Source organism: Dermacentor variabilis, chromosome 6 (assembly GCF_050947875.1).
Source record: "Dermacentor variabilis isolate Ectoservices chromosome 6, ASM5094787v1, whole genome shotgun sequence".
Classification (NCBI taxonomy): Eukaryota; Metazoa; Arthropoda; class Arachnida; order Ixodida; family Ixodidae; genus Dermacentor; species Dermacentor variabilis.
In genome coordinates this window covers 146,707,288-146,732,658 of record NC_134573.1, presented here as the reverse complement: position 1 = coordinate 146,732,658, position 25,371 = coordinate 146,707,288, and the positions used below count along the sequence as shown (strand labels likewise).

General features: G+C 46.7%; 2 non-coding genes across 2 annotated transcripts; one reads left to right on the top strand and one right to left on the bottom strand.

Moving 5' to 3' along the window:
• Positions 1–5,480: 5,480 nt before the first annotated feature.
• TRNAV-UAC (transfer RNA valine (anticodon UAC)) lies at positions 5,481–5,553 on the bottom strand. The gene has a single exon. It is a non-coding gene; the product is annotated as a tRNA-Val (tRNA).
• A 150-nt stretch (positions 5,554–5,703) lies between these two features.
• Positions 5,704–5,776, top strand: TRNAV-UAC (transfer RNA valine (anticodon UAC)). The gene has a single exon. It is a non-coding gene; the product is annotated as a tRNA-Val (tRNA).
• Positions 5,777–25,371: the final 19,595 nt, after the last annotated feature.

Genomic DNA, 25,371 nt, shown 5'->3' with positions numbered 1-25,371 from the left:
GTTATCTTTTTTTTTCATTTAGAAGTGAGCTTATACAAAAAAAAATTTCACAAAAATTGGGTCAGGATCCCCGAACTATTTCTAAATGCGAACGCAGCCACTGCAAAAAGTATCTCTAGCCTCCACAGCGTCGCACCCGATGTATGAAATGGAGTATAGCTGCTGTTCATACTCTACTGGTACAATTGTATGCAAAGAAGAAAATTATTCAGCCCAGGCTCAACAATTTGCCGCTACACTGTGTCCCCATTTTCGAAGGCGTCGCATAAAGAAGCGTCAAAAGCCGCGGGGCGATGGGCCGCGTTGGTCCGAGGAAAATACAACGAAACGCGCGTTGCGTATGCAAATTACATTCGCGCTTTTTTTCTGCTGCACTTCCTCAACTTGCGACACGCTTTTGACCGCGGTCTGTCGATTCCACTCGACTGCAGAACAGCTCGATGGCGGTTCCAATTCAGCCGTCGACGAAAATTGGGACGCACATCTCAACTTTCCAACGTCTTTTACATCTATACCTCGAGCCAAGCGTGCATTTCAAAAGCGAGAAAAAAGAAAAAACAGCGAACGTTTGAATATTCCTGGAAGAGAGTAGTCAACAGGCTGATTTTTCCTGTACAACTGAAAGTAGTGAGATTGCTGGCGCTCTGTGTTTGGCGACCAGTCTCAGTGGCCTTGTAGCTTGTACTTAAGCAACGGAACAAAATAGATTCTGTCCGTACTGCGATAAAATATTATTATTATTATTATTATTATTATTATTATTATTATTATTATTATTATTATTATTATTATTATTATTATTATTATATAAGAAAGATGTGCTTGACACATTGAACTTAATAAATATTTAAAATAAAATAGCTGAATAAATATATCATTTGGCACGTAATCTTGGTGTCATAATGGTACTTGTATAAAGCGAATCAAACGAAAAACTTATTGGCCGAGGTCGAGTTGGGCAAGGCAGCGTAGTTATAGAAACTAAACCAGCAGAACAAGACATAAAACTGCGAACCACTCGTGAAGCAGCCTGCGTCGTCAGTTTAAACCGGGCCTTATTTATTTAAACTGCTCTCATTCAAGCAAGCCGGAAGCGCCTTGTGACTCAGTCGACAGGCCCAATCCAAAGGACAGACTCGAGCGATAAATCAACCTCATCGAAGAGTTAAAAAAAAGGAAGGGGGGTGGAAGTCAAGTTAAGAGAAGTGAACGGTCAACTTGCTGCTTAGAGCATACCAAAGAAACGAATATATATATATATATATATATATATATATATATATATATATATATATATATATATATATATATATATATATATATATATATATATATATATATATATATATTCTTAGCGTAAGCCCATCCATCATCGTTTCATGCATCCGATCAACTCGTTCAATCTCGGAGCGCATGCGCGAAGTGTTCAAAGTTTACTTCTTTTAGCCCTTATCATCGTGCCTGGCGTGCGTGCTAGGCTTTTCGGTTGCCCTGCTCAATAAGGTGCTCGTGATTGCCGTTGCCGTCCTTTGAAGTAATTTTTTTCAACTGCTGCGCACCCCCCCCCCCCCCCCCCGCCCCACACACAACCGGCCCTTCCCCACCCTCACTTACCTTTCTTTATTAATGTAAAAGCATTATATGTACAGTCGCGTGCAATATGAGCTGTAACATGGTGCGCGTGTTGAAAAGGGCCTCAAGACTGATCGGCGGCGCCTACATACGAAAACTTGGTGTAATAAATACGAGTAGTTGTAAGGGTGTTTAGTCCTCCAGTTATTCCTATGTCGGCGCCGCCGTACGGTCTTGGTGGCCTTTTGAACATCGGCACAGTGTTGCAGCTCATATTGCACGTGACTGTACATCGCCTGAGGCACGAAAGCCGGCGTTGTAGGCAACTAGTGGTACCAAAAATCATCACCGTCAGTGACGTCATCAGTGTTTTATATGACGTCGGTAGCAATACGGAAGATAGTAAATGGTATGCGTCCTGTATGACGTCAGTAGTAATGCAGAAGGTAGTAAATTCTATAACATTAATTAGAAGTAATTACGATTAATCCATGTTAATTAAAGTTAATTAAAGCGAATGAAGATGGATTAGAGTGAAGTGAATTAAAGTTAGAACAAGTCAGAGTAAGGTGACCTAAAGTGGAGTAAAATGAATTAAGGTGAACTGAAGTAGATTAAGGTGAATTAAAGTGGATCGCCGCGGATTAAGGATAATTAAGGTCGCTTCAAATTAGAGCATGGTGGATTAAAGTATATTGAGGTGGATTAAGGTTGGTACAAATTAGAGCAAGGCGGATTACGGGGGTTAACCTAGATTAAGGTTGGAAAAAATTAGATCAAGGTGGTTTAGGATGGATTAAAGTGGATTAATGCAGATTACAATGAATTAAGGTTGGTACACGTTTGAGCAAGGTGGATTAAAGTGCATGAAGGTGCATTACAGCGGATTAAGGCGGATTAAGGTTGGTACAAATTTGAGCAAGCTGGATTGAGGTCGATTTGTGGAGCACACGTGACAATGTATGACGTCACGTATCATGGACGTAACCAATGAATTGTAGAAGTCATAATGCTTTCGCGTTCAAATAACGTACGGACACTTTAGTGAGTGTCAATTATTCTTTTGTTGGTTTGTTACTTTGTTTCACGTTGTCTTTCATCAGGCTGCTAACGTCTCCCTTTAGACATCGCGTTTATCCATGATATTTCACCTATTCCCCGTCGCAGCATTACTAGTTTGGTTGTTTGATCGATTTTCTTCTTTCCTGTTCCTCGCGCTTACACGTTGCTTCTCGAGGTTACTGTTAATTAGTTAAGCCGTAGTCTAAGCAATATGGCCTATTTTGTTAATGACCAACCGAATTACAGATTCCTTTGTTGATACGTACGTAATTGGCAATATGAAGGTTGTCACTGTCCACGACCATGCCATTACAGAAAAAAAAGAAAACATCCCCGTGCTGTAAAGGGCAAGAAGGATCGGGAGAACCAAGGTGGCTCGAGTTTGATCTGTTGGTAACAACCTTATGAAGCCAACAAACAATGAAGTAAACCATTTATATATAGTTAAAATTGCACCTTCTCTTTTTGAATTGAAGTGTAGTATCAATAAGGAAAAGGGAAGGGAACGAAGAGACAACTTACCGCCAGTGGAAGCCGAATCCGGAATCTTCGCATGATGCGTGCAATACGATGTAATAATTGAATTGTGGGGTATTACGAGCCAAAACCACGATTTGTTTATGAGGTACGCCGTAGCGGGGGACTCCGGATGAATTTTGACCACCGGGGGATATTTAACGTACCTCCAACGCACGCGACATGGGCGTTTTTTTGCATTTCGCTCTCATCGGAATGCGGCCTCCGCGGCCGAAATTTGATCCCGTGACCTTGTGCTTAGCTGCACAACACGATAGGCGCTAAGCCACCGCGGTGGGAATGATGTCACAATTGAGCTATACGCAACCATTCCTCCTACACACACACACACACACACACACACACCGTCCACTTTCTTGGGGCATTTTTCAATGCGCATTAAGCCTAATTCTGGAACTGTTAGCCAGCCCTGCTCATGGTCACCATTGTGGGAGTTAAACACTGCTTCAACCGCAGACGTCGCTTACTACCGTGATGTCTGCAGTCTTTCAGAGCACCCTCTGTTAAAATTTTGACTTAAGCCTTCTGGCGTTGGGCTGCCAAGCACGAGGTCGCGCGATCGAATCCTGGCAACGGCGGCCGCATTTAGATGGGAGCGAAATGCGAGAACACCACTTTATTTAGATTTAGGTGCACGCTAAAGAAACCCAGATGGTCCAAATTATTCCGGAGTCCCCCACTACAACTCGCCTCATAATCAGACCATGGTTTTGGTGCGTAAAAACCCCATAATGTTTTTTTTTTTTTTTTTACTTCAGCCTTTGGGTATTCCCGCAAAAGTACGTGTATGTCCTGAAATCAGTATACAAAAATTATGCAGATCTAATGTGTACTTTGGAACCTATGCGAAGTGCAGGTTTCTTGAATCGGCTAATAATACACCACAAAAACTGTTTCATATCTTCTGCAGCACGATCCGCAGCCTGGCGATCACGTGCCTACCGTGCGAATCAGCAAGGCGCGGAAACCTTCCACCACGCGACCCACGTGATCAACGCGACACCCCGCTTTATCCCCCAGCAACTCCAGAGCAGAGCCGGAGGGAAAAAAAAAAAAAAACACTTCAGGAAGACCTCGAAAAAAAAAAAATCGCGCTCTCCTAAACAGCGTCTTCCACAGAAAGTTACTAGCCTCAAAAAGAAAAAGAAAAGACAAATAGAGAAAGAAATTAAGAAGAACCCGTCGTTTCACAAAGCGCCCTGCAATTAAGGATTACGAAACTCATTGAAAAAAAAAACAATTTTGTAGACGTCTCTTCGTTTGAAAAAAACGAAAGAAAGCAAGTATGAAATGAGAAACAAATAAAATAATTTTCACATACCCAATAGGTTCACCTGCAGACAGGCTTTCAACTAGTCTTAGAAACCTCTATAACGACAACTGAAATATTCCCATAAATAGCTTATGTTCGTTCGTGTCTTCATTGAAATGCCTGTATTTCGTAGTCATAAGAGTGTACGAGTAATTAAAAAGAAGAAACGACGAAATAAATGTCAAAGAAAAAAGAAGAACGCACAACAAAACGCACAAAGATAAACGAAGGAGAGAAGAACGAACAGAGGAACACACGGAAACAAAAACAAGGAAATTTTTCAACAACTCGCCTCTCCATTTTGGTACATTCTAAACTAAATTTCACAGTGCCATATGTCGCAGACCTCAAACCGGAAACCTAACCGCACAGTTGAAGAAAAATGGCAATACCTTTAGAAAGTTGAACCCCCTCCCCCCCCTATATATATATATATATATATATATATATATATATATATATATATATATATATATATCGGCGGATAAATAGATTCAGCGTGTGTTCATTTGGGCTGTTTGGTTCATCTTGTAAACAACCACTTCACACGGCATGACTCAGTACACAGCAGCGGGATAATTAAACTCGCCTGTACAACAGTGTGCTCGTGGCATACTTGCACGCGCATGCCTCCTGCCAATGTTTTCCACGACGCATTTCAGTCAGTATATTGGAGTGCGCTACGCGCTCTTTCTTTCTTTACCGCCAGTCCTCGTCAACATTATTTCGCAAAACACATACAGATGTCGCCAAGCAAACAAACAAGCAAACAAACACAGACAGACATGTTTTCATAGTCAGCATTGCTTGAGCGACAATGTCAACTGAAATTTCTTTCGTGCTGCCAAGTTTTCTTCTGCCGCTATTCAATCAGGCGCAACGTCTCGTGCCATTTTTTTTTTTTCTTTGTTTGCACTTCCAGAAAGGGTGACATGAGTTCACGGAATTGTCCTTCACAACGCGGGCACAAAAAAGAAATTAAAAAAAAAAGGGAGGCTGGTTCCGTCCGGGATCGAACCGGAGACCTTTCGCGTGTAAAGCGAACGTGATAACCACTACACTACGGAACCGCACGATGCCTTCCTGCCGCAGTGCGACACAAAGCGCGCGCGCGCGCCGATTGTGCCAGCAGCAACGCGGGCTCGTCGGGGAAAAAAAAAAAAAAAACAAAGAAAAGTCGCAGCTGGAATATCTGCTTTTCCCGCAGTCTCGGCGTCCGCGGTTCCGTAGTGTAGTGGTTATCACGTTCGCTTTACACGCGAAAGGTCTCCGGTTCGATCCCGGACGGAACCAAATATTTTTTTTCAATAACTTTTTTTTTTTTTTTTTTTTTGCGTGACATAGTGCAGTGGAAACTCGAGTTTAGCCGATGGATAGCTTTGGCCCACGAGCAAAGCAACGACTTAATTCACTCATGGTCAGCCACGTTATTACCTTGCGATCGAGGATAAAATTTTAAAAAATTAAATTATGGGGTTTTACGTGCCAAAACCACTTTCTGATCATGAGGCACGCCGTAGTGGAGGACTTCGGAAATTTGGACCACCTGGGGTATCGAGGATATCGTCAAGCTCGTGCTGGCCAACAATTCATTTCTTCATTTAGATTTTTTTTTTTCTTGCGGTAATCATGAACGTGATAAGTTTTCAGCACAGTCACGTATGTATTTCCATTTCTATCCTTTCTTTTCTTTCATTCTTTCGTTCTTCCCGCTTCATTTCAAATTCAGAATATTTCTGTACTCGCAGGTCACTATTCTTCAGTAATTAGGTACATGTCTCTAGTTGGTCAATCGCGACTAATTCGACTGCTGGCAAAATTATAAATTCATTACGAAAGACAAAAGAATCACACCACTAAATCAATTTAAGCTGCCCAGGTACCTTTCGAATACCGTATATTCTTATTTGCTTGGTAGAAGCGGGTTTATTCGTAATGGAGAAAATGAAACCCAACGGCGATGTGATTTTGTTGATTTGACGCCAGAACACAGAGCCGGTTCGTCGGTGTGAGGTCTCATTTCCTTTTTCATTTATTTTTATTTTTCCCTGTTCCGACGCGGCGAAAGTTGCCGCAACTTGCTATGATAAAGCTTCGAGTTGCCTTAAATGCAACGTATTACTTCTTTAACAACTGAAGGAGCGTGCGCCATAATTTTGGCGCGAGATATGGAAGCCGCAGTTGGCTAAGGTCGACGGCCCTCCGTTGCTTTGGCAGGCCCGTCATCCATCACTGCTGATAGGGTACCCTCTAAAACAAAACAAATAAAAAGACAAACAAAGAAACAAATAATACAGCGCTGACTAGAGGATCAAACAAAGACTAACAAAAGAGCATCTGTGTGGTCCTTAGAACGACAGAGAGCTGAGCTAGTTGGTAAGGATTCATTATGCAAAAAAGAGGCGACGAGTGCAGACAGGACACAAGGGTAGAGAAGTTCGTGTTGTCCACTTCTCTACTCTTGTGTCCTGTCTGCACGCCTCACCTCTTTCTTCTGTGTTGTCCGTCCGCCCATATACACATACGTATCTAGCGCTGCTTTCTTCGTTCTTTATATATTTATTTCCTGCCATTTTTCTTTATTTTATTTTGTTGTTTTTCAGAACCTCGATGGCTCGACCACCTAGACCAGCTTCGCAATCACTAAGTCCACTCGTCATCTCAACGAAACGTACACTAGCCAACGCGCGCCCCTCCTCCGAACTTCGTAATCTGAACTAATCAATCTCTCTCAAACTAATCTAACGTAATCTCTCAAGCCACAGGCAAACAACACTCGCCTGAATAACCAGGAACCGGAAGCACTTTTGCAGTTTAGGGTGGGGAAGCCTCTTTCTCACCGCGCGAGCGACCCCCCCCCCCCTCCCTCCTCTTAAAGAAACCGCGTCAGCCGCCTGCTTTCTGGGCCCAGTCGTTCTCGGAGACCGTGCCACCCGCAATAGCGTATTCACTCGTTATTGCGGAAGACGACGGAGAAGAGGAAGAATGAGAGGCGAGGGATCGGGCGCACTTCCCGTGCTGTCACGGAAGCGCGCAACCGGCCAACTGCACCACGACGACGACGACGAACGCCCAGCATGCAGTGCAGCGCTGCATAGTCTGGCATCCTCATCGTCTTCTTGCCTTTCCGGTCCGCCTCCGACCGCGGCTGCAATAACGCACACGCCCTCTCTCCTGCGGCCGCGTATGTTCGCAGGCGATGCGTGTAAGTGCACGCCAGTTGTACGAGACGGCGCCCACAGGCAGGCAGGCTTGCGGAGAGTCGTTGCGGCCGCCAGCTGTTCCCGCTGTGCCGCAGATGTAAGCTGTGCGGCGCGCAGTGCAAGCAGCGGCGCAGCGCGCGGTGGATTGCCGCATCTACTCGAACCCAGGCAACTCCGTATTAATGTCACTATAGTGGGAACTCTGGAACTGCATGAGTTTCGAATGTCGCCAATCATGGATTCGCCCAATCTTCGGGCTTGTGGTGTCAGACGTTCTTTCGGCGTTACTATATAGACGCTCGATATATATATATATATATATATATATATATATATATATATATATATATATATATATATATATATATATATATATATATATTTCTAAGAAACTATACATCCCTCAACCAGCAGAGGCTTATTGTCTCTGCGTGTATGAATGGCAATTGGTCAATGAATGATGTCTAAAACGTGGCTGCAAGGACGTGTTCCTGGCCTCGCGTAATCACGTCCGGCGTCTGCAGCCTGCAAAAGCATGGCCTTCGAGATCATTTTTTTTTTTCAGTTACTGAGAGGCAACCGGTCGCTCGCAGCCAACCACGTTGCACCTGGTTTACTCAGTGGCAATGTAAACCAGCTATTGTTGCATTTATAACGTAATATTTTGGGGGAAGTGATCGATTTGCAAAGCCACAATGAACGTTCGAAGCCAGAAGGACGGAGTTTATAAACAAATCTATTCGCATCTACTCATCATCCTCGTGTTGGCCGAACCGTAATACGTGCAGCTCCGGTAGACAATGTAACGGTCCAAGGCATTCTTCCGACTTTCGATAGGGCCCTGGAGAGTGAAATTTTGACTGCCCCTCTGTGAGGCAATGTTTCTTCTTAGAATACAGCGATGAAATTTACCTGCTTCCAGCATGGATTCCCTCTCACACTGTGGCTGTCGTCGCCACGAAAAAAGAAGAAAGAAAACCACGCAAGTTCGATTCATTGCTGTAATCTGAAACTGGCGAAGTTTGTTTGATTGAGCGAAGTATAGCCAATAACACACGCACGGCCTGCTCGCCTGTAGATGTTAGCACTGGGCATCTCGAACACGAAGGCGATGTAGGATGCTAAGATGAGTAAATAAATGTACGGAGAATGAGGGCACATATCCAAATTCGTTTAAGACTTGTATGCCTATTGTGTCAAGGTGGCATATATGTCCATCCTGGGGCGATTAACCGGGAATGGTCCCACACCCCGTGGCAAGTATAGCCTGGGACTCTATAATTGGTTAAATCAAATGTATAAGACAACGAAAAAAAATGACATTGAATACCTTGGGCGCTTCCTTCAATAGATCGGAGCGTCTAAAGGATACCAATGAGCCGACACTGTCTTCACACATGTTACGCGAGCGATTCATTGTCCGATTAAGCAGATCAGAGGCGTGCTCACTGTCACTGCTTTATCGGTCACATTCAGGGCCGTATACAAGTCGTCTATTCGAACACAAACGTTCCTTACGTACTTACATCGTATTAGGCCCACACTAGTACCCCCCGGAGTGTCGGGCAGCTTCGCTTGGAAAGGACGAGTGCTAATACCCGAGAACATGCGGTATGCGGACGACTCGCCCGCCGTCCGAGGGTTGGGTCGGACGAAGAGGAAGTGCGTGGTCACGGTCCTCGCCCCCGAATTGCCGAGGTGTGCGCCGCGTCGGTCGCAATCAGGCAACCCATGGTAGGGGGGGTGCACCGCAGCCGCAGCACAAGGTACTACATCGTCGGCATACGAGTGGCGACCACGGCGTCCCCCCAAAAAAGGGGGTTCTCCCATTCCTTGCGGACGCCGTGGTCCACGTGGTCCCCCATCGTGTTCGGCAAACGGTGTGTGTTGGCCGACCACCAAACCAGCCGGCCGAGTACTAGAGAGCTTAGAAATAGTAAGCTTGGTTAATAGTAAACAGTTAATGCGCCCTAAAAACAGTTGCACTCTTTGGGGTGTACATTTGCCACGCAACAATAATGGTAATCTGTCTTGCCCGCATTTCCTTTCTTTAACGCCGCGAGCCCGGTACTTCCAAGTCACGAACGGCATGGGCGTTATCAACATGACAGAGCATTCTCGACAGGAAAGTAACGAGAGCAGCGTTTTCAAGAAAGGAAACGCAAGCAAGGCAGATGACCATTATCATTGTGCGGCACATGTACACCCCAAAGGGTGTACACTTTCTTTAGAGCTTCGACTATAATAGGGCTATTCGGGACAACACAAAATATAGGCCAGAAGAATGCCCAAGAGATCTGGCGATGCTGCTATGGTCTCGACAACGTCTTGTTAGAACATCGCCTTGTATACGCATGCGTACATGCCAGGTGCATTTTTATTTATTTATCATTATTACTTTTTGTTTCTTTCTGCTGCATCAAATTACAAACTTTTGCCTGTGGCAAGTAATACAATTCTAACCCGCGAGCAAAATTACTCCATGAAGCGGCTATTAGTTCTACAAGAAATCAAAAAGGGCAATTTAATATTTAACATCGTTACACTGACAGCATCTAATTGGTTACTCACTGCCCATATTTCCATTTACAAATTGTAGCCGGTGTGTTCACAAGGCGTACCCACTTGGAACGAATTCTCAAGACCACACAAGATTCCATATATTAATTTTCAAAGTGTCCGACTGTAATGCATTGGCGTTCCAATTACTATCGTGCTTCAATGCATAAAACAGCGTTTCGTTGAAGAATTAAGTGGCACAAGAGCGCATTCTTACGACGAGTTTGATACCGCATATCTTCAAACCGGCGGCATTCTGAAAATTCATTCCAAGTGGCGATAAGCCTTGCAAACTCCCCTGCTACAATTCGTAAATTGCAATACGTGCCGTAAGATAATTATATAGGACGGTAATTAGTGTTCTTTTCTCTAGTTAGTTGAATATATGTTTCGATTTCTCGTGCGTGAGTTCTCTGCCTCTCTGACTAGAACTACGTTATCTGCAACAGGCGATTTGTTCAAAATTCCGGTAAAACTTTAAAAAATGATCCCCCCCCCCGTATACCCACACGTGCCACGCGCAGACTTCACGGCGGCGCCGTCAGATGGCGCGGCTTGTCTAGATGGAAACGCGAGAGGAAAGTCCGGCTTCACATACGCCTCATACACGACGCTTTTCTGCGGTGGCGATACTGTGTGTGGCTACATTGCTTCATTAATGGCATTAAATCAGTAATCAGTAACAGCATTAAAGTCCACACTTGTCGTGGGATGGGTTCTGCCGGAATTTCGTTCACCTAGCCATTGTTTTGATGTTAGTTCGCTTCGCTTTATCCAGATACAGAGCTTCAATCTGTCTTGTGCTCTTAGTTTCTTCCTTTCTTGCCTCAAAAAAAAAAAAAAAACAAGGAAGAACACTGATTTGCTATCTTCAATTCGCCTGCCGTGTAATTGCGGTGTCCTTTCGCTTGCAACCTATACGGCGCGGAATTGTTACGCTCCACCTTTCCACCGCCCAGACAAATTCTTTCCGCTCTCCAGGTTAGTCGCCCGCATAACAAGCACGTCTCATTAGAAGCTACCGGTCTGCCGCGTCGACCGTCAGCATTACCGGTCCCGCTCCTTTGTTCCGTGCTCATCATCGCGGCCCACCAGAAACGTTTCTTTTTATTATTTATTCGTGTCTTTCTTTTATTTTTATTTAACCATTCCGCCACCGCATACGACTTCCTCGATAAAATAAGAGAGCTGCTGCTCTCCTCGTTTCGACATCCCCGCTCGATAAGGGAGAGAGAGAGAGAGAGAGAAAAGTATAAGGCGAGCAAAATCGAGAAGGAAAGAACGAAAGCCTATACGGACGGCTATGAGAAGAACGGCTCTCTTGTTTTCCCTTTCAGTGGCGGCCCTCTTTCCGAGTTCGTCGGGCAATAATAATAGCGGCCCGTAATAACAGCGATCGGGGGCCGCCAGCCGATATAGTAGGCCGCCTGCTGCGAGTCCACCGCACCGCGGTGGAGGGGGACTTTGAGCACGCACACGGGGAGTGGGCGGCTTTCTTTATTTTTTTTTTCCCACCCCCACCCCCCATAGCGCGCTTCCGAGAGCCGAGTTGGTCCGACGCAAAAGCGGGGAAGTGCGCCCGCGGTTTCGGACGTGCTGCATACGCGCGCGCTCGGAGCTGCTCGAGCGAGGCGCCAGCGAAGGCAGGAAAGCATGTCGCGCGCAGGCGCACTCGGCTGAAGTCGCACAGCCGCCTTATCTCCTCTTCGCGCACATGGCCGCTGCTGACGCTGCCGCTTGCGTAACTCCTAAGTGGCTGTTACAGCTGCTGTTCTTTCGACTCGCAACGATGTTCGATATTCTTCCGCTATCTATGAGATTCGCGTGGAGCTGTGTGTGTGTGTGTGTGTGTGTGTGTGTGTGTGTGTGTGTGGGTGTGTGTGTGTGTGTGTAGAAGCATGTGTTTGTTGTTATTTCTATACGTTCACTCTGCAATTATAACTTTCTTTATCACGGCAATGCCGTGAAGACTAGAGACCGAATATTTAGCAACTATAAAATGCTGTTTTAGGCGCCTATGACAGGCACTAAAGCTCTCGTATATAATTATATGGGCGGTAAATGCTTTTTTTTTCATTTTTAGACACGTATAGGCTCAATCAATATAAACTTCCGCTGTGCACCTAAGGATAAATTATGGTCGTCTAAGGAACACATCCAACTAAGCCCAGTTTTGAGAGATTCATTTTACTTTCTCGATAAAGCGGAATAAGGCAAGTTCCGTACAGTTTACAAGTTTTATCAGAAAAAAAAATTTGTGAGAGCAGTGGCAAACAAGCACCCTCTGAAGGCTTTCGGGTTTCCTGTTACACCTTTTCTCTCCTTTTTTTTTATTTGCTTACTTAGTATCGGCTTTCATGCAGAAAGGAAACGCTTAACATCTACCGAAGTTAGGAGCACATATCTGTAATTCTTCACAACGTTCGATCACCCAATGCCCGCTATACAGTTCCTGAATGTTCGCCGGTCACAACCTTTGGCAATTCTTTCATAACCTACCTAAAACCGGAAATTTTCTTTCGAAACAAACTGAAGTTTCGTACCAACTCTAGCGGCAGACAGGTACATTTGGGGATGGTCGCAAACCTTTCCTAAACGTCCAAAATAAGCCCCGCATAGCGGGTCAGAGTTGAACCCGAGCATTCAAGTTTCTGGATGATGTCATCTATTAAAGTTAAGTGAGCGCGCAAGTTCGTTGTGTCGCCTCGTGGTGTATCTTCGCGCAGCGCAGTTTGAGCCCTTCTAACAGCGATGCTCCTCTCTACTGCAAAGCCGTTAATAACAGCCTTTACACCGGGCAAAGTTCTGGTGGTTAATGGGCTGACTTCAGCCAGTTTTCACCACCAGATTACAACATTATGAACAAAGTAAGCTGTTGGACAAAACACATAAAATGGCATTTCTTTCAGGCTCTGAGAATCGAATAGGGGTGCCTTGTGGTCGCCTGGTCTCCTTTTCTTGTGCGTCGTCGTTCTTTGGCTCCGTTTGTCACTACAATGAACGAGCGAGCCCAACAATACGTTTTGACCAATGTGGGCACCAGCATCGAAACAGGCATTTATAGGCACTGATGAAAGTGCGATACAAAATGTTTCTGGACCCATAGTTGGTGCTTATATTTTAAATAGACAAGAAAAGAAGTAAGAAGAAAATAGAAGACAGCGCGCCTAAAATTAGTCTCTAGTCATGACTCACTATTGTTAAACGCAAGCCTGTTGCTGAATCATGGAAATGTCAAGACAGGCACGCTGTGTACGCATGCTCTGAGTTATGTTACCGAAATGTCTTTTCCTTCGCTGTCTGTCTGTTTTGAAAACACCCGCCGTGGTTGCTGAGTGGCTATGGTGTTGGGCTGCTGAGCACGAGGTCGCCGGATCGAATCCCGGCCACGGCGGCCGCATTTCGATGGGGGCGGAAGCAGCCGCGTACTTAGATTTAAGTGCACGTTAAAGAACCCGAGGTGGTCAAAATTTTCGGAATCCTCTAATACTGCGTGCCTCATAATCAGAAAGTGGTTTTGGCACGTAAAACTCCATGTCTGTTTTGAAAACTCCGAACAGAGTCGCACGCTAGCTACGATATAACGGAATATGTATAAAAAGGCATCTCGAAATTTCGCTTCAGTGCTACTTATGAAGCTACTTGTGAAGTTTTCGCATACCGTATTCGTTTACGTCATGACCATTTGGAAATGGCGGGGTCATCACTGCTGAAAAATGACTAGCTTGGCCTTATGCGACTTCATGAAATAATAAGTGATAGGCGCCACGAAGCCTCGCGAATGTCACGAAAATGTCATAATATCATGTTCCTTGATCCGCCATATTGGCCTGCGCATACTAAAATACTATGCGCTGGCCGCATCTGCAGTCTGTATTTCTTTCTTGTAATATATTTCTTTCTTTTTCTTTTTACTTGCCCGCTGTGACTCGTGTGCGATATTCATCTAATGTCGGCGACACTTTGATGTCACGTGCTACAGCTGCGAGGAATGGCAGAAAAATTAAAGGAGCGAAAATAGTTTCAGGTTTCACGTACCCAAAATTTGGGTACCCGAAACGCCGCGCGTACACAAGAAAGCGACAAGGCACATGTACAACGGAACCCCAAAGATGTACAAAATAATTACGCAAGCAGGGTGTGGCGCTTTCTGCGCGCAAAGGGCCCTATTAAGGTCAATGTGTGGCGCTACTAAGATCAATGTCCGAGTCGCAAAAAACTACTACAGCACGTTAAAACATTCAATTCCAGGTTATAAACGGTGAAAGTTCCGTGGGAATTGAACGGAGCAGGAATTCACTTTTGTCTTGAAACGCGGAAAGCGCAACGGTTAAAAGAAAATTGAAGCAAATTACCATCATGTGTGCTTAACTATAACGAGTTTCAGTGAGCGGAAAATTTTCTCTAACCATGTCGCATTTGTATATCTTTAGTGTACTATATTCTGTCAGTTCTGCGAATGGTATAGTGTATTCACGCACGCTTTGCCCCTTTTACGCTCATTTGTTTGAGGCTTTGAATGCTTCTCTGAACATTTCTATGCCCATCATGCCAGAACCAGTACGGAGCCGTGCCCAACTGCACGTGTTTTATTCCTCGTACGGTTTCGTGACGCGAAGTCCTGTCTATAGCCTAGAAATCAACCACTTGACGCAAACGATAGCTTTATTCCTGGTTAACTCCTCCCCCACCCCCCTTTTCCCTATATCTTACCATCCAGACACTGAACAACGTCAATTAACAGTAGTGGAAGTATGCTACGCAATTTTAGTACAACGCTTCGGCCGTTTGCGTAGATGCATCTCTCCATGCGTAACACTTCGCTGCGGCTTAGCGGCTATGTAGTCGCTCTGCTAAGGGCGAGGTCGCGGGATCGAATCCCGGTCGTGGCGGCCGCATTTCCATGAGCGCGAAACTAAAAAAAATGAAAGGAAAAGAAAAGGCCCGTTTACCGTGCATTAGGTGCACCTTAAGGAACCCTCAGCGGTGAGAATGAATCCTGAGTCCTCCCCCACTTCGGTGTGCCTCGTAATCATGCCGCGACTTCAGCACGTCAAAACCCTTTTTCTTTAATTTTTCTCTACATCTCCACACAAACGAACACGGCGACTATAGGAATGCTCGGGAACGATGACGCGCGTGCTTGTGCGGCTCAGCGACGCGTTGGGGGGGGAGTGGGGGTGTTTGTGTCGCGTAGTGACAGCGCTCGTTGCCATACGAGGCGAGAAACGCCCCATTGTTCTTCAGCTCGGAGGCGCGCAGCCTTTTGTCTCGCGCTCGCATCCGTGGCCAAGCGTGCCCGCGATGCTGCGTGTCACGTTGCACGCCGCAGGCAACTGGTGGTGGCCGCGACTGCCTCGCTCGCCGCGGCGCCATACGTGCGCGTCGCTTCTTTCCCCCCGCACGGCTTCTGTCGCCGTTCTTGTCGCTGGGCGTAGACTGCATTTGAAACCCTTCGGCGTAGGCTTCGGGACGCCAGGATGACTGCGCGCATATCAAGAGGACACCCGAGAGAAACACTTGGACCGGTTTTAACTGATAAAGTAGACTTTCACAATTCTGCCCTTGCTGAGTTCGCGGTAATACGTTGCTTAGCAGAAGAGAAAGTTACGGTCAAGGTTCCACTTCTCTTGAATTTCGTGCCCAAAAGCCAGCGTCAGTATATGTTGTCGCGCAGCTGTCTTTACGCTTCTTGGTCGCCTGTGTTGTGGAGCAGTGTTCTTCACACAACTGTTCGGTGAACGCTTCCCGTGTCTTTTGTGCGTTTTCGCTTTCTAGGTACCCGTATTTCTTCGCTCTGGTTCGTCAAAAGCTCAATGGCTGTCTCGGGTAGTTTTCTTTATGTTGTTACTTTGCTTCGGGTTGTAATTCTTTAGGCAGACCCTCAGTGGCTATGGTGTTGGGCTGCTGAGCCCGAGGTCGCGGGATCGAATTCCGGCCACGGCGGCCGCATTTCTATGGGGGCGAAATGCGGAAATACCCGTGTACTCATATTTAGGTGCACGTTAAAGAACCCCTGGTGGTCGAAATTTCCGGAGTCCTCCACTACGGCGTGCCTCATAATCAGAAAGTGGTTTTGTGGTTTTGGCACGTGAAACCCCATAATTTAACGTAATTTTGTTCTTTAGGCAGACGGCTGTCATCGAGTGCAAACTCGGTGAAGTCCACCCGCGATTGTGCGCGCGTGTTTGAATCTCTGTGCTCTGATTGGTTCTCTCGTCAACGCGGATTTGTGATTGGCCTCTTTCGTTTGCTCTCTCGCGAGCTGTTGGGACGCTTCCGGGGTTGCCCGAATACAGTTCGCGCCGAAGACACCAAGCGAGTACCGCTTCTACATCAGTAGTTACGTAATGTGCAAGTGCCTAATTGCACCAATTCGTGCAACTAAAAATGAAATAAACCGAATCGGGAAAAATGTCCGCGTGCTCGCATCGCCTCTCTGGTGCGGAAGAACTATAGCGACAGCATTCTAGGAGATGCAACGTCAATGTGACGTCACGAATTTCTAAGTGCACCTGCTAGCATCTGGGCTGCTTTGGTGCTGCACAAGTTCTTGAATCTCGCTCAAGTTTAGTGTTTTTCGGGCTCACTTGTAGAATACAACGTATCGTCCATGTCTACCGATGAAAAATTAACAAGGCCCAAGCAGATGCCCCGAATATTGATGACGTCACTACGAGCTGCAGTGACGTCTCTTAATTCTCGCCTCGTAATGCCTTTAATTCATTACCTCATTTCCTTGGGTTAAGAGTGGCGCTTTTTTTGATATTGTAGAAGTGTAATTTACCAGTACTTCTCGAATAATTGTTCCCTGAGGAGGGACGCATGATAACCAGGTCGTAACCAAGAGTTTGCAGCTCCACTAAACAGCAAGTTTGTTGGTTTTGTTTCATTCGCCAAGGAGCACTAACTGGCCATCATTGGAGATAGGTAAGGGTGGTTTAAAATACTAGTAAAAAAATGGACGTACTGGAGTGTAAAATAACAGCTGAAACAACGCCAACGTACTCGTTGCTACGTCAACTTCCTCTATCCTACACAGCCTCCGTAATCACCCAAGTTATTAACGAGTACCTCCTTTTCGTTTCTTTCCAGGGTATTTGACTACCGGAACAGCAACTATTAATTGCTGGCTATTTCGACGGACGCATATGTCTTTTTGACATATATAATTGTTGCTGCTAAGAATCAGATGTTTTCAACTTTTATTTTATTTTTATTGAGCAATAGGAGATTGCAAGGACACTGCGGGGGAAACCCGCGAATGCAGGGGAAGGGTGGTTCAAATGTTACTTCCTGAATTTAAAAAAAAAAATTTTCTGAACCTAACAAGGCTAAAGCTCAAGCTGCGGTAGCGCAGTAAAACTAGTCACAAATACGTTTGCAAGTATATACATTGGCAATGAAATGCGTATTATCCATGAATGAAGAGTACATTTTGAAAGCAGGGACCAGAAGGCTAGAACATATTTGTTATTGCGATAGCAGTTATACGATGATAGAGGAGCATTCACGCCGTCCGCGCCACCATTGTCGTGCTCGCCCGCCATCAACGGCGCATGCGCGGCTCGCGCGCGGCGAGCGAACGCTCCGCGAAGCCACAGTGGTGGCCCAACACGTGACCGCGTGCGTCGAGATCACGGAGCAAGAATCGAGATTTGCCGAGACGTTTGGTTCCCAATAGCCATGACAATAGTTTTCATTCGGTGCACGTATGTACGGCTGCCCTGCCATGACTCTGCCTGCAGAGCGGGAACAGTAAAACCAACCGCGTACTTTAATGTGCGATCACGTGTTGGGCCACCAGGTTTGGCTTCAATCGCGTTGCGGTATGCACCCTCCTACCTTTCTTTTTTTTCTTGCTCCGTAGTTAGAGGCTCTCCAGAGACGCGGAGTACGTGTATCTGACTGAAAAAAAACAAAAAAAACACGACGCATCGAAGTGGACGCACCTTCGACGCTACGCTCAATCGGCAGAGTGGCCGAGCCCCGGCAACATTCTGCCATTTTGTTTTGGCGTGGGTGTCGTGTGCGCGCACGCTATGAAGCACTGGGTCGGAGCGGAGCGGACAAATAAACGTCAAGCTGCCGGTTATCTAATATTTCACAGGGTGCCGATTCCGAGTCTCGCCTCGCCTGCCCAACGCCACTGGCAGCGCTCGATCCTTATCACATTAACGTGGTGGGACGCCTGGTGGCTGCGAAGGTACTGTTCTTCTGTCCAGCGTATGGCAGAAGAGAGCCCGGGTAATCAAGTTGAATTTGGAGCTATCCATAGTCTATATATAGGTTTAGCTTATAGGGTATATATATATATAATTATTAATGGTTGCTTTTCGAGGGGATATAGCACACTCCTCAATATACTCATAGCTTCAAATAAAGCGCCATAATATTTTGTATGTCTCGTCTGATTTACTTGACTTCGAAAGCGAGTTAAAGAATCTCAGGCGGTCAGGATTGCCGCGGAGCACTCCGCCGCCTCGCAGCCTAACGTGTAGCCTTGAGACATAAACAACAGACCACATTGTACTGTCTAGGGTTCAGAGGGAGAGAGAGCTCTCTATTTAAAAGCAGAGATGTTTGCCAGCGTAGAAGTAAGTATTCGCCTGCGTGTTACTCTGCCAGGGAAGGGGAGGAGGGTTCAATGTACCAACTCATGCTTTCCTAATTCAAGAATGCCGACCAACCAGCCTGCGACACGCGACGCTGTGGCGAGACATTCACGCGCTCTGTGTGTGTCTTTCGACGCTATGAAGTGCGGAGAGGTGAGTGATGTTCACATGGCTTGGCGGACTGGACAACCGTCCGCACAAGGTTTCCAGGTAACCAACAAAACTGCGCGCGGAAGGTTATTACTGAGCTTTACGGGCCTATGTGATAAGATTCGAAAACTCTTTGTGTATTCCGCACTTTTCCCTTTCTCTCTATTTAACCACTCTTCCTCCTTCCCCTTGCGAAGCGTAGCCAACCAGGACTGCAGTTTGTTTGACTTTCTTGTCTTTCTATAACAATTTTTCCTCGTTTGCAGGTATTCACCACCCGCTTTCGCTGTCCCTTGTTTCTATTATGCTGTTCTATTATCAATTATCCTCTTCGTGTCTGCAATATATATATATATATATATATATATATATATATATATATATATATATATATATATATATATATATATATATATATATGCAATGTGATGCTCTTACGTGCATAGTGGGTTCACGCCTCAACAAAGAGTATGCGGGTGCACCGAAGGATGGTGAACGAAGAAGACGACGGGTGGCTGGCTGGTTGGCTGAATCTCGACAGGCGCTCAGCTGATCAAGGCCATCGTATCTAACGCTACCCGGCTTCAAAGTAACGCCTTTTGTGGGTGTAACAATATATATATATATATATATATATATATATATATATATATATATATAGATAGATAGATAGATAGATAGATAGATAGATAGATAGATAGATATATATAGATATATATATTATCCTGTTCCCTTCCCTCAGCGTAGGGTAGCCAAACAAACAATTTCCTTGTTAAAATCTCTACCTTCTCTCCTTCGTGTTTTTCTCTCTCTCTTTAGGAGATCAACTCAACAGTACTAGATGCACAATGCCGACCTAAGCGCACGCACAACCATAATAACGCCCATAGCGATTCATGAACCGTCTGAGAAGCAGGCAACAAGAAAAGCGCTGCCAAACAACACGACTGAGGCAGTATCTAACAGCGATCGATAATGCATACGTTATGTTAGGATATGATCATCAATCAACAAAGGCTGGTTCACGCACAACGAAGTGTATTGCACTCCCCCCCCCCCCCCCCCCCCCCCAGCGCACACACACCCCACCGCACACCCCTTGAATCTCAAGGCGCGGACAGTTTTTAACGAGCCCAGTCCGTGTTCTATGCGGGGTTTCTCGTTGCACGCACAGGCGTGCCCCGAAGCACGTCGGTGCATGCCGGCGCACGCTGGCGGCCTGGCGCGTCCCACGCCTGCGCGGAAGAGGAGTCGACGCCTCGTGGAAATGCAGGGCCGCGCGTGCGGATGCCACCGCCGCCATCGACACGGAAGAACAATACCGACGCCGCCGCCACCAACCACCGCAGGTAAAAAGCAGACCCCCGCAGCCGGCGCGATCCGGCACCTGCGCTGCACTGCCACGCCACAATCGTAGGCGCCCACGCGCTCCGGCCCGGGGACACTCCCACGGTGCTTCTTCGCGAGCGAGGCGAGGGGGGCGCTCTTGCCGAACTTCCGCGCATGTTACGCGCGCCCCACAGACGGAAGTGACAGGTACCCCAAATAGCACGTTGCGGAGCTTTACGAACGTGGTTTCTGAAAGCCTCGTTTGAGGCGTTCTTTTTCTTTTTTATTTGAGGCCCCAATACAGTCTTCGACTATGAAACCTCCTTCTATATCGTTTGTCTGTCAAAACTAGCGGCAACATTGTGAAACCATAAAAAAAAAATTAGTCCATCGTCTATAAGTGTACCCTGTGTGTCAGGTCCTTCAACAAGATCTTGGGACCATGGCCTTGCATATCGCAGCTACACAAGACCACAAAAGCGCTGCTGCGATATTTGAAAGCTACCGGATTGAGTCAGGTCTGTGATGCGGACTGAGTGACCGAATGATATCCCCACTGAACTTTCTCTTCTTTTAATCTTTCCGTCCCCTTTTTCCCTTCCCCAGAGTAGGGTAGCCAGCTGGGCTCAAGCCTGGTTAACCTTCCTACCTTTCGTTTATGATTTACTCTCTCTCTTTGTGCCAGGCCATGAAGGCCAGTGTGGCTTTCTTGACAGTAGTTGCAATGGATGTGTGACCGCAATAAAGGTTTTCCAGAGTTGTTTGATTGATGCCCGCACCTGCATTTATCTCCTTATATCGTTCTCACTTTTTGCTTCTCTTTTTGTTTCCCCTCCCCGTTACTTCAATGCTGAGTAGCAGGCTAGAACACAGCAGCGCAGACAGACCTCTCAGCGCTTCTCTTGTAATAAATGTCTGCCTCTTTTCGAGCGTGGGCTGGTCGTGCTTTTTTCTGTGCCAGATCACGCGGTTTTCCCGTGATTTCAGCCGCTACGTCCTTTGGAGGTTGTTTAAAGCTTAAAGAATTATTTGCCCCTGCCCTCACAAGCGCTCACAAGAGGCCGCACTACAACTGACGTGTCGATGTGCATTATGTACGTGGCCCGACTCTTGGCGTGAGTTTGATAATGCATATGTCCTGAGGATCTCTCCACGGTTTCCACTGTTTCTATGCAGAGAGAGGTTCTGTAGGCTGCCGATCAGTGAAGGACAAGCTAGGACTACGACTCGCAAAGCCAGCTAATTACGACAGTCATTGTCCTGCTTTATAGAGGGGTGTAATCATATAGGCGACGACCAAATATAAACAGTCCTTAGAAACCAAGAGTTTCGTGCATCCGAAAGCTAACGATATTGTGGGATTGTTTTTGTTTGTCTTGTTTCCAGCTGAGTCATGGCCGATTTCATGGAACACCGACGGCATCGATGGCACTTCCATGTGACAGCAGAGCGGCTGCGATTGTGCTCATGACCGAACAATTGAAAGCAACAGTGTTTGTGGGAGTTTCACCAGCGATAACATGGAGTGGCTCACGCATATGCATTCCGACGAAGCAATCTGCAGCTGTATGCATCGTCAGTATACATGGATATTACTTTTTTTTCCTCCCTATCCAGTGTCCACTGTACGTGATCATATATTTTCTCTTCCTTACTACTTTTCCCTATCCTTCATGTTTCTCTTCTCGTTATACAGATCTTGCGCATTGAACAAGGCCCCTTCACGCTTCGCCTCGAGAAGAACAAAAAAAAAACATCTGTCCTTACCCAACAGACTCGACAAAAGTTTACTACCCCGTGCAGAAAGGTCAAATATGGGCCATATACGACACATCTCGGTTTTATATGGTATACATCCACGTGTACACACACCGTGCCTGATAAAGCGCCGTGTATCGTCGCATAAAAGGACACACAAGGCCGGAAATGACCGCCGCACTACTTTCATCGTGTATACCATAGACTGCCACACACATTACCCGGTGCCGCGGCTCACTGGCTATATCGCCACCGAACTCGTGCTCTGCAGCAATACACCATATGGCATTTTGCTGCCTGAGCACGAAGTACCGGGTTCGACTCGCGGCCGCGGAGACCGCATTAAAATGACGGCGATGGCAACAATGCTCGTGTGTTTAGATGCATAGGTGCGCAAGGAACCCCATGCGGTCTAATTTACTATGGAGCTCCCCCGTACGGCGTCTTTCATAACAAACCGCGTAGTTTGAGGACGTTAAACCCACAATTTAATTTCATTTTCGACATAGGCCCTTATACGGTGCGTTCCTTACATTCCACGCACGCTTCTCGTACGACCTAAATATGGTTCCAGATATGTCCATATATTCACACATATGACGAGTGACACTTGTACATTGCTTCTATGCCTCGCGATTTATAGTATAACATATATATATCTCTCAGCTTCACTATGTGGCAGCCTTTCACCATTTATAACACGTCCCACGACGCGTGCTCGGTGCGTCTCGAACGCGAGGCGCACGTACGCAGGTGGGCGAGCGCCCTATAGGCGCGAGAACACGGAATCCGCCTGCGCGCGGTCTACAGGCAGCGCGCATTCAGAGCACGAGAAGTCGGCGCCGCAGTGCATAAACACGCACGCCCGCAGTATCGTCGACGGCGTTGGGCTTCCGCGCTTGTGCACTGTCGATCCTCACGATTCGCAGCGGTGCTACGACGCGCAATGCAAAAAAAACGCGTCCAAAGTCTGCTCGCGGCGGCGGCGGCGGCGGCACACTCGTTCTTTCTCGATGCCGCTCTCATTGCGCTGCCAGTCGGCAGGACCGTGAGAACTCGTAGGCCCGATTGGGACTTCCGTCGGCTGCGGCCTAACGCCGCTGCGTATATTCTCGTCCCCCTTTCCTCCTCCTCCTCCTCTTTCATCTCACCAAACCACATGCATGTACGCGCCCCGTTCCTCCGTGCAGTATATACTATCAGTCCAGGTCGTGTTCTGCATCTATCACACTTTTTTTTTTTTTTTTGTTCTAACGCGGCGCGGACACGATCACACATGCACTGCGCACGGCGAACTGCACGGGGCGATCGAGGCGAAGGTCTCCACGCGCGAAAGATTCCTGGATAGATGTTAGCGAGGCGGGCCTTTTTCGGTGTGACTGGGCCGGCTCGGCTCAAATTAGCGTGCCTATATAGAAGAGCGTTAGCGCAAGATGGGAGGCGTCGATAAGTGGCCTTCCCCTGTTTAGGAATTGCTCGATCAACTCTCGGTGTCCTCCTTTGTATCGCTACTCTCTCCCCCACCCTCTCTTTCACCCGTCTCTTTGTTTTTTTTTTTGTTGTTGTTGTAATCGCCCTAGGACACATAGTTCAAGTGTGTGTGTGTGTGTGTGTGTGTGTGTGTGTGTGTGTGTGTGTGTGTGTGTGTGTGTGTGTGTTCACTGTTCACGTTACGAAATTGCATCAAGCAGCCTTCCACACTCACACGAAGAAAAGAAGAACGAAAGAGCCACTCCCACATTCGTTATATTTCCTCTACAGCGTCAAATTTTCCGGCAGGACTATACGTCTCCCACTTGGACAGGACACTTAACCCAGACTAATTACGGCTGAAATAATAATGTAGGCCAGTACAGTAACATCAACATCACTTTATTTTCGCGACCTGATGTATTTAACACGTTAGCAGTTACTACGTTCTAGCTTATCACATCGCCTAGTCTGTTGTTGTTCGTGGAGCGGTGACCAATGCGTAGATAGATTTTCACTGCATGCTAATCGGGCATATTGCCTGAAAGGGACGCCTAGCAGGCGCACTGTCCCGCACGGAAGTTTGCGCACCCAGACTTGCAAGCGTCTCTCTTGCAACACGGCTCACAACATACTGGCGTTGAACGATATGTGGTATATATATATATAATCTTTTTTCCCCTCTAAAACCAAGGATGTCGTTTTTTTCTCAAAGCATCCAACGCGAGTTTCAACACCGGATACGACTTAGCATTCGACATCGCGGCTTATATCGTGGCACCGCGCAGATATCGCCCAGGGCCATTCCCCACTTGCTCCCGATCGAACTTCTCTACGCGCCAGATGGGGCCATGCGACGAAAAAAAAATAAAAATAAGGTACTATGATGCAATAGCACACTGCTGCAGCGAAACTCAGTCACGCTACATGCTGTAGTGCGACAGCGTTTTCTTTCTTTCTCGTGCATTTCTCTGCCCGATGGGCTCAGTTACACGCACTATCCGCACTCTTAATACTGTGCAGTGCTCTCAAGGCAGGAAAAGAGTTAGTGGAGGTTTGAGCGAATAGTAACGCATTTCGGTTGTAGTATCACACTGTCCTCCAGTATTCTCGTGTTTTCCCCTTCTTTTAGCTCTCTGAATGTGCACTTTTCTTTTTCTTTGCTTAATTTTTTTTAGGAGTATTTGATCGGTGCTGTTAAGAATTTGCGTGAACTTTACCAGCTTACCTCGGTACGCCACACTCCGAATGTTGTCATGGGGACACCAGACGCACCGCTATCGAACACAGCGACTGTGCTTTCAGTACCGTGTGGGTACGGGACCACTCTCACCCACGCTCTCAACTTCTACAGTACTGCACTAAACTATCAACAACGACTACAACAACAACATAAAATGAAAAATAAGTTGCTCCGTGAAGCGAGGAAAGGACATGGGAACACGTTATCATATAACTCGTTACGCACGAGGTCCTCCCGGCCGGTCTACAGACGAGTCGATTCGTAGAGAACAAATAAACGAAACAACATAAAATAAACAGTTTTCTTAAAAGAGGCGTACTTGGAACAGCCAGTGAGCGCTCTGCATGCAACGTTCACGCACGGATTCCTTAGAGACCGAGCCCGTACGCACGCGGGCAGCAGTCATTCCGCGCACGTGTCCGTGAACGTCCACTCCGGCGAGTATACGTTGATGCCGCTTCAGCTGCTTGCGCCCCGCGCGGGGGAAACGGCGGAATCGTCAGGGCAAGGAACCATGGTAACGCTGGAAAAAGAAGGGGCACGAAGGAGAAGGCGGGCGGA